We start from the raw sequence: 8,922 nt of genomic DNA, 5'->3' as shown, positions 1-8,922 counted from the left end.
AGAAAAAGAGAAAAATAGAAAGCCTTGGTATCATGATATCCTATAATACTTAAAAAGTCAGCAATATCCATATCAGGTAGCAAAAAAATGATAAGAGAGTCTTGAGGAGATTAGCTATAGGATTCTTCTTAGATGGATAGGTTCTTTATAAAAAAATAGAGATCATGTTTTATTATGATGAATAAATGCAGCTGAGGCAAAAAAGATTATCGAAGTCGTGTATGATAGCATGTATGAAGGATATGCAAACAGGCACATGATAACCAGATAGATTATGAGATCTGGATATTATTGGTTAACAATGGAAGCTGATTGCATTGATTATGCTAAAAAATATCATAGATGTCAGATTTAAACTAACAAGATACATTCTTCACCTACTACTTTATATGTTTTGGCACCACCTTGATCATTCTCTATATGGAGTATGAATGTCATTAGACCTATTACTCCAAAAGCATTAAATAATAATGGATTTTTTTTTGTGATGTTTAATTATTTCATCAAATAGGTTGAGGCAGCTACTTATGCAAGTGTGATATGATCAGTAGTTTACAAGTTTATCAAGAAATAGATAATCTATGAATATGAACTCCTCGAGAGGATTATCTCAAATAATGTTAAGAATTTAAATAGCAAGATGATGCAAGAAATATATGCTCAATTCAAAATTAAGTACCCTAATTCAGCACCATATTGCCTAAAGATAAATGGAGTAGTAGAAGCTACGAATAAGAATATTAAAAAGATTTTAGAGAAAATGATCGAGACATATAAAGATTGCCATAAGAAATTACATTTTGCTTTACATGTTTATCGAATGATAGTACGCACCTCTATCAGAGCAACTCAATTTTCTTTAGTTTATAGGATGGAGGCTATATTGCTAGTAGAAGAAAAAATCTTATCTCTGAGGATTTTACAAGAGGTGGGGATAGAAAAAGTTGATTGAGTTCGAGAGTGTTATGAGTAATTGAATTTCATTGAAGGAAAGAGATTGGCATCCTTATATTATGGTTAACTATACTAGAAAAGAATGATGAGAGGTCATGATAAGAAGGTTCAACCTCATCAATTTCGAGAATGAGAGTTGGTTTAAAATTTTTTTTTCTAAATCAACATGATAATAAAGAAAAGTGAACACCAAATTGGAAATGGTCACATGTTGTAAAAAAAGGCTTTTTCAATAGGAACATTGATCTTAACGGAGATGGATGAAGATGATCTTTTCAATCCTATAAATTTTAATGTTGTGAAGAAGTATTTTGCTTAAAAAAAAAGTTTAAATTGAAAACTTGAAAAGGAAGTTTGGACTAAATGGGCCTTTATCTTTGAAAACCTAAAAAGACGACTTAGATAAGATGAGTACAGCATTGTTTAAGGATCATGGAGTCCAAAATGAAAACAATTATACTTTAAGAAATTCTAAAATGTTGAGGGCATGGCATGATTAAGTTTTTGAAAAGAATCTAAGATTTGTTATCATAATTATTTGAATGTTTATATTGGGCCATCGTTGTCCTAAACAGCAAACCTCGTTTACCTTTACCATATCCAATTGATCGAATTGTCCCAAATGGTCATCATTTGTAACATGTTTTCCTTTCCCAAATACAATGTTCACTATTTATATATCACTTTTAACCTACGTCTTTTCTTTTTAAATGCTTTACAATAAATAAGAGAAATACATGATTTGCATCTTATATGTCATAAACTTGGGATAATGATTGGTAATTGACTAATATCATGAAAGATTGTGTATTACCTCGTAAGAGGTGAAATATATGCAAGTAAGAGATAAAACTTTAAAAACTTGGTATGAACTTTGATTCTAGAAGACGAATGCCAATTTTGAGAATGGAGTTGATTTTATTCTTATTGTTAGAGTTTTGAAGAGTTTGAATTAAAAAAAAAAGCCTTGAAGATCTGTGTATCATAATTGATAATTCATTTGCACTACATGCATTGCATTCATGGATATTCATTCCATATAAGAATATCCCAAATCTAGCATAAAGAAAATGAATGCAAATATTTTGATCATGATGAAGAAAAAATCTCTGAGGTAGACTTTTATAAATCCTCGGAGCTCACCTTTAGTTAGAAACCAATTTTAAAATTGTTTAGCCTATGAATAGAAGAGCCCATTTCTTAATTTAAATTTGTATGTTGAACCTCTGTTTAAAGGGGTTAGTTGGGTTTTTAAGCTTTATGCCTATGTTTAAAAGGTTCTTTAAATTTGTTTATAGTTGAACTGGACTCAATAGTTGTCTTTATCTTTGCATCATTCTTATTTTATAAAAATGTACAAAGAGAAGCAACTGTAGACACCTCTTTTCATTCGAGCTTGCGTAGCATTTCAAAATTTTTGATTATTAGGATCGTCAGGCTTGGGATAAGTCCATTAGGACTTTTTGATTTCGGGTAGGCCTACTCTAGTGGATAATTTAGATTTTAAGCCTAACTAAAGACTTTATTTTATTTGAGTTTCGAACCCAAACCTTTGACTTGCTCTAATGTGGGCTACTGCCTAGTTGTTATAGTTATTATTATTATTATTTTCATTTTTTTATTTGTTTAAACTTTTTTTAATGGAAATAATTTAAAAAAAGGAAAAAAGAAAAGAGAATGAAATCAATTTTTTTGGTCAGCCTTGAAATCATGTTTGCCAGAAGTTGAATTGGAAACAAAATTGTATGTTAAAACCCAAAATCAAATCATGGTTCTAAAGGCAAGATAATCAATGGATTTTATCCATGTCTCATGCGGTGACTGTGATTGAAATTGACAAACATGATTTCTCTTATTTAATAAGACCTTAATCGAATATGGTAGATTTAATTTAATTGATAAAATCCTTAAATTTCTGGTAAATAAGGCCTCATAAAGGGCACCCCAAATCACATAGAAAAGGGGGAAGTTTTAAGGTTTTTGGTGTGAAAATATTTTTGTTTCTTTTTAGATTTTTTTTTGTGAATCTAGGTTGGTTTGTAAAAAAAAAAAATAATTTTTGAGAGTGTGCTTTTGGAAGAGCATTCATTTGATTCATTTGTGGTTTTTGGGTTTTTGGATCAAAGTTTGGGAAAGTTTAGATTTCTGATAAAATCTGGGAAATCTGGGTTTAAGTTTGAAGATTTAACATTTATAGTTGAAGTTTTTGGATAAACTTGAATTTTTTAGCCAGATTTTGGCAAGTTCTCTAAAAATCAGTGGCTAAACCCAACTTTTGGCGATTGGATTTAGGGATTTTAAAGAGAAAGACAGAGAATAGGGCTTTAGAAAAAGGAAGATAGAGGTTGATTTTGAGGAAAGCACAATTTTCTTGGTTTTTATACAGACCTCGTATGATGCCATTTTGGCAACGGGTTCAACCCGTATCGGATTTGCATGCCATCCGTTTGCATGACCCGACCTGATTGCAGTTAACTCTTTTCCTTTTTTTCAATTTATTTTTTTTGTTTTGATTTTATTTTGATTTCATTTTTCCTATTTTATTTTCATTTTATTATGTATATTTGTTTCTTTTTTTACTATTATTTTATTCCTTATTCTTATTTATTATTTTAAATTGAGCAAATACATTATTTTTATGAATTTCATTTTATTTGGTCAAAGATAAAATAAAAAATAAAAAAGTTTCTAAAATAGATTTATGAATCCTACCAAACTATTGGAGGATTTTTCATGAATCTAAATTTTTATGAGTTCTATCAAATTATTGAAGAATTTTATACATCAATTTTATTTTTTTTAAAAATAAAATATCATATTTTTGATCTTACCAAACTATTAGAGAATTTGCATATTAAATTACATTTTATCAAACTATCAGAAGATTTAATATATTTTTTAAAAATAAATTTACAAGAAAATTTTATCAAACTATTGGGATATCTGTATCAAAGTAAATCTTACCATACTACTGGAAGATTTTACTAATTATTTTCTTGAATAAAAGTATATTAATGAACTTGATGACAAAATCTTTTCAGAGTGAAAAACTAATCTCCATAAATACTCTTGAGGTGAAGCAATTATTTAAATTGCTACCAAACTATTGGAGCAAATTTAGGATTAGTTTCCAATAATTAAATGATTTGGTAAAATTATAAGAATATTTTAAAATTTAGATAATTTGAAATCAAATTGATATCATCATTTGGATGGGCGCTGTGAGAGTGCAATAACTTTTCTCGCGTGTAATTGAACTTTTGAACCTAAAATCTGATTTTATGGACTCGAATCTATTATTTAAAGATACCTAAGTCAATCTTGAGACTCCTCTTTAAATGAGATAGATTTTGTCAGGTGACGAATCATACCTAAACGAAAAAAAAATTGATGATGACTCTTTTAATTTATATCTAGCGATAAGTTCACGAATCTATATGTTATGATACATGCCAATGAGACCTTAAATAAGTGGTAATGATGAGATCTTAAAATTTTAAGATTTTAGATTCAAGTCTCACTATATGTGAGTTTTGTTGTTTAATTAAATTATACTTTATTAATTGATTATTCAATAATATATGATTATATGAATATAATCTTTAATTATGAATGTAATTTAAAAAAAAAAATTGAGATATTGACATGAAAATCTAATCCTCTCGGTGAGAATACTCGTACCGCAGTTTTATAAGCGGACCACTAAACAAAAAATGGCCCCTCCGCAAGAATTAATTGTTGTCTTTCAGACAAAACCCATTAATCAAATTAAGATTAGAGTAGCCAAGTATAAGATATCTTTGCCTTGTTAATTAAACAAATTATAATTTATTATCACAATGGGGGACAATGATTTGCCTATATTATATAAAAGATATTGTTTCATAAAAACAACAGCATATATTATATCAAAAGTTGGCCACTCCTATATCAAAAGTTAAGGGCTGAACATAAATAGAATCAAATTGGTTATATTCAGATCGGTTTCTCGCTTCAACTTTTCTTTATAGTGTTGATAAAAATGAAAAGGGGAGCAAGGGACATGGAGGAAAATGCCAAAACAATTAGTGGGTCCTTCTCCTTCTTCAAAACCTTAATAGGTCACCTGCAGCGTGCTTAAATGGCACTTCCACAGCCGTCCAACTCAATCCAATTGCACTGCAACAACCGCGCCAACTACATGAAAACATGCACCCATCGAACCAGACGCCACCCAAAAGCCTTCAACCCAATTGCAGACTTCACCATCGATCCTACCAAGTTACCAAACCCCCCCCCCCCCCCCCCCCCCCTCATTAACTATCGGGAGAGAGATTGAGAATGTGAAATGTTAGTCGATATTTTGTTTTCAAGCATGCAAAAGCATGCACATCAAGCTGTTCCCAGCAGTGTGCATCCCGTGAGGTGATGATTTTTTATAAAAAGTGACAGCAGATTCAGATATTTTCCCTTTGAAATTTTCAATAAATTTATTAATTTTATCAATGTAAATGGTGTCTAGGAATTTTTTTTTTTTAAATGTTCAAAGTAAGATTTTTTTTTTAATTTTTGTATTTATAATGATATTCATAAGCATTCTAATTAAACATGTGAATTCACTTCTGCTTAACGAGCTGAAGAGGGTTGATTGTCTTCCATCTTTTGATTTAACGGCTAAAAAGATTTTATGAAAACATAAAAATTTTAATTTCAAGTCAAGATCTCTTCATTTTTCTCTCTTATAAGAGCTATATCCTCTCTTGTATAAAAGAAAAAAAAAAGAGCTGATTTTCTATAGATGAGTTTTGATTAGGAGTGTCCCAACAAAATGAACCTGCTTACTAAAACAAAATTAGTGACGGCCAGTTAGATGCTTTGCATATTCCTGCTGTTTCTCACACCATTTTCGAAGAAATTAAAGAATCTTTGAAGTAATTAGAGAAAAAAATTCAAAAAGTCAAGCAAATTATAAAAAAAGGTTAAAAGTTGGGTTAATGGTGATTCGTCAGATTTCATTTTCTAAAGAGTAGATAAAGATATTTTATGTGTTAATTCTATGGTGGTGTGCGTCAGGATTTTGGCTTTGGCATTACGGTCTTAATTGTTGGTACAAGTACTTTTCATTAGCAGTCTTTTAATTATATCTGTTGGCTTTTCATGTATTGTTTGATCTTGACTCCACTTTGAGAGCAGAAAATTAAAAATGTGATCAATTAAAATGTTAGAATCGGAGATATTTATGTTTTTCAATTTTTTTTTTACAAACCATTTTTTATTTAAAAAAATTAGAAAATTACCCATTTTAGAATAAAAAATTTTACTCATTGAAGAGATGATTCCAAATAAACAGATACAAAAGCTATAAAATAATTTATCTTTTCAAAACTTTTCCCTTTAAAGAGAAAAAAAAAAAAAGAACCCATAATGATGAGCCTCATTCTAGTATTAATTGTATAACTTATTATATACCATTTTAACGTGAGCGAAAGTTTATTTAAAAATTAAATATATATTTAAAAAATATTTATTTTAAAACACAATGTAATTTAACAAAAATAAACAATCCAAGCAATCAACTTGGGTAATATACTTTAAAAATAAAATATTTAACAAAATTAATCATTATTTGCCTAATTAAATAAAATAATAAAAAATTGTTACATTTACTGATGGTGGAATTTTTATTACTAGGATACTACATACCCTTAAATCTTACTTATGACATGTGATCGTCTTTTAATTTTGGTTTATAAAATTAAAAAATTAGGATAAAAATAAACTTCAAAATAATAGAGTAGAAACTAAAAATAGAAATCCAGAGAAATATTTCCTAAAAAAAATGAAATAGAGTCAATAAAAATGTAGAAAAGAAACGTACAATTTAACTATTCCACACTACCGTTGGTGATTTATTTAAGGCATAAACCCATTAGAAAATTGATACCAATAATTGTTATTTACAAAAAAACCACCTAAATTCAGTGAAAATTTGGAGTCCAAAGAAGCAACAAAAACACGAACCTAAAGGGTAGTTAAGGAAACCTAAAATAAGAAAGTCCTATTTAGCATGAATCTTTGACAGTGAGAAGCCAACCAAATAAAACTTCCCTCACTATATAACCCAGCTCAGCTCACCGTCCCAAGCAAACTAGTTGCTTCAACGTCTCTTTTCCCCCACCGTTTCCACCACCTTAAACCATGTCATCAGGGGCATCACCACCCCTACCGCCGCCACAACGAACACCAACACCAACAATCACCCGTACCAAAACACCCACCGTTAAACTTTTAGGTAAGTACCAATTGGGTCGCCTGTTGGGCCGTGGAAGCTTTGCAAAAGTTCACGAGGCAACTTCACTCGAGGACAGCAACGGAGTTGTGGCGATTAAGATTATAGACAAGACAAAAACACTTGACGCTGCCATGGAATCGAGTATAACCCGGGAAGTTTCAGCTATGCGCCGTCTACAACATCATCCAAACATCCTTAAAATCCACGAAGTCATGGCAACAAAGACTAAGATCTACCTCGTCATGGAACTAGCCTCAGGTGGTGAACTTTTCGCCAAAGTGTTACGCCGTGGCCGCTTAGCTGAACCAGCCGCACGTAGGTACTTTTCACAACTCGTTTCTGCCCTCCATTGCTGCCACCAAAACGGTGTCGCCCACCGTGATTTGAAGCCACAAAACCTTTTATTAGACCACAATGGTAACCTCAAAGTTTCAGACTTTGGTCTCTCAGCTCTACCCGAACAGCTAAACAACGGGCTTCTACATACAGCTTGCGGAACACCGGCTTATACGGCTCCTGAGGTGGTTCGGAGGAAAGGGTATGACGGTTCCAAGGCGGATGCTTGGTCTTGTGGGGTCATTTTATTTGTTTTGCTGGCTGGTTATTTACCCTTTGATGATAGTAGCTTGGTGGCTATGTACAAAAAGATTCATCGTAGGGAGTTTCACTTTCCATCTTGGATTTCAAAGCAACCAAAAGCTATAATATGGCAGCTTTTAGAGCCGAATCCCGATAAGAGAATGAGCATAGCAAGGGTAATGGAAACTTCATGGTTTAAGAGAAGTTTAATGACATTTACGTCATCAAACAACCAACAAGAAAGTTTGTTACACGACAGGAAGTTAAAACATGATATGGTTTGCAATGGAGTTAATGCCTTTGATATAATATCTTTATCTTCAGGGTTGGATTTGTCAGGGCTTTTTGAAGGAGGGAATCATAGTAGGAGGAAGGAAAAGAGGTACAGTACTTCGATGGAGTCATTGGATGGGGTGGTGGACAGGGTTGGGGAGGTTGGGAACAGATTGGGGTATAGAGTGGAGAGAGGGAAAAGAGGGGTTGTCGGGTTGGGGAAAGGGAGGGTGGTGTTGCTGGTGGAGGTGGTGGAGATTGCAGAGTCGTTTGTTTTGATGGAGGTGAAGGTGGTGGCAGGTGGGTTGGAGTTTGAGGAAGGGCAGTGGGTGGATTTGGAATCTGGCCTTGGAGACACTTTTGTTTCTTGGGATAACGATGCTGTAAGGTGATGGTTTTGTTTGAAATGTACATGGAACTTTTTCTCCCTTTTTTTGCTGTATTCTTTAGTGTTGTTGGAGTTTCTTTTGGTCTGAATTTATCAATGTAAATGATGAAAATTATAATGATATTAGTTGTTAGCAGCTGGATAAAAGTTTTTTTATTTGTTAATTTGTTGGCAATTTTCATATATTCCCCGAATTTGATGTAGAATTGACTGTTGTGGAGCCTGAGTTTCCAAAATTCAAATCAATTCCAGCAGCAGGAAAATGCTGAAATAGAAAATTTGACAAAAAAGAGATGTTGATTACAAATATTGTTCACAAACAGGAGAAATTCGATGCTATACAAGAATAAAATAAAGCTATGAGAGTTTTGAAAGCTAGATGCTGTTCATCTGAGTGCAGAATTGGTCTTAATCTCATCAGTTCATACATCTAGGGCAACAAAGACCAGGGACAGAT

At 31.9% G+C, this 8,922-nt stretch overlaps 1 pseudogene; it reads left to right on the top strand.

The window, feature by feature from the left end:
* Positions 1–6,788: 6,788 nt before the first annotated feature.
* Positions 6,789–8,601, top strand: LOC149514208 (CBL-interacting serine/threonine-protein kinase 7 pseudogene; annotated as a pseudogene).
* The last annotated feature ends 321 nt before the right edge of the window (positions 8,602–8,922 follow it).

The sequence above is a fragment of the Durio zibethinus genome, chromosome 16, assembly GCF_047325235.1.
Source record: "Durio zibethinus cultivar Kanyao isolate XHJ-2024 chromosome 16, ASM4732523v1, whole genome shotgun sequence".
Taxonomy (NCBI): domain Eukaryota; kingdom Viridiplantae; phylum Streptophyta; class Magnoliopsida; order Malvales; family Malvaceae; genus Durio; species Durio zibethinus.
This window is presented reverse-complemented; position numbering and strand designations above follow the sequence as displayed.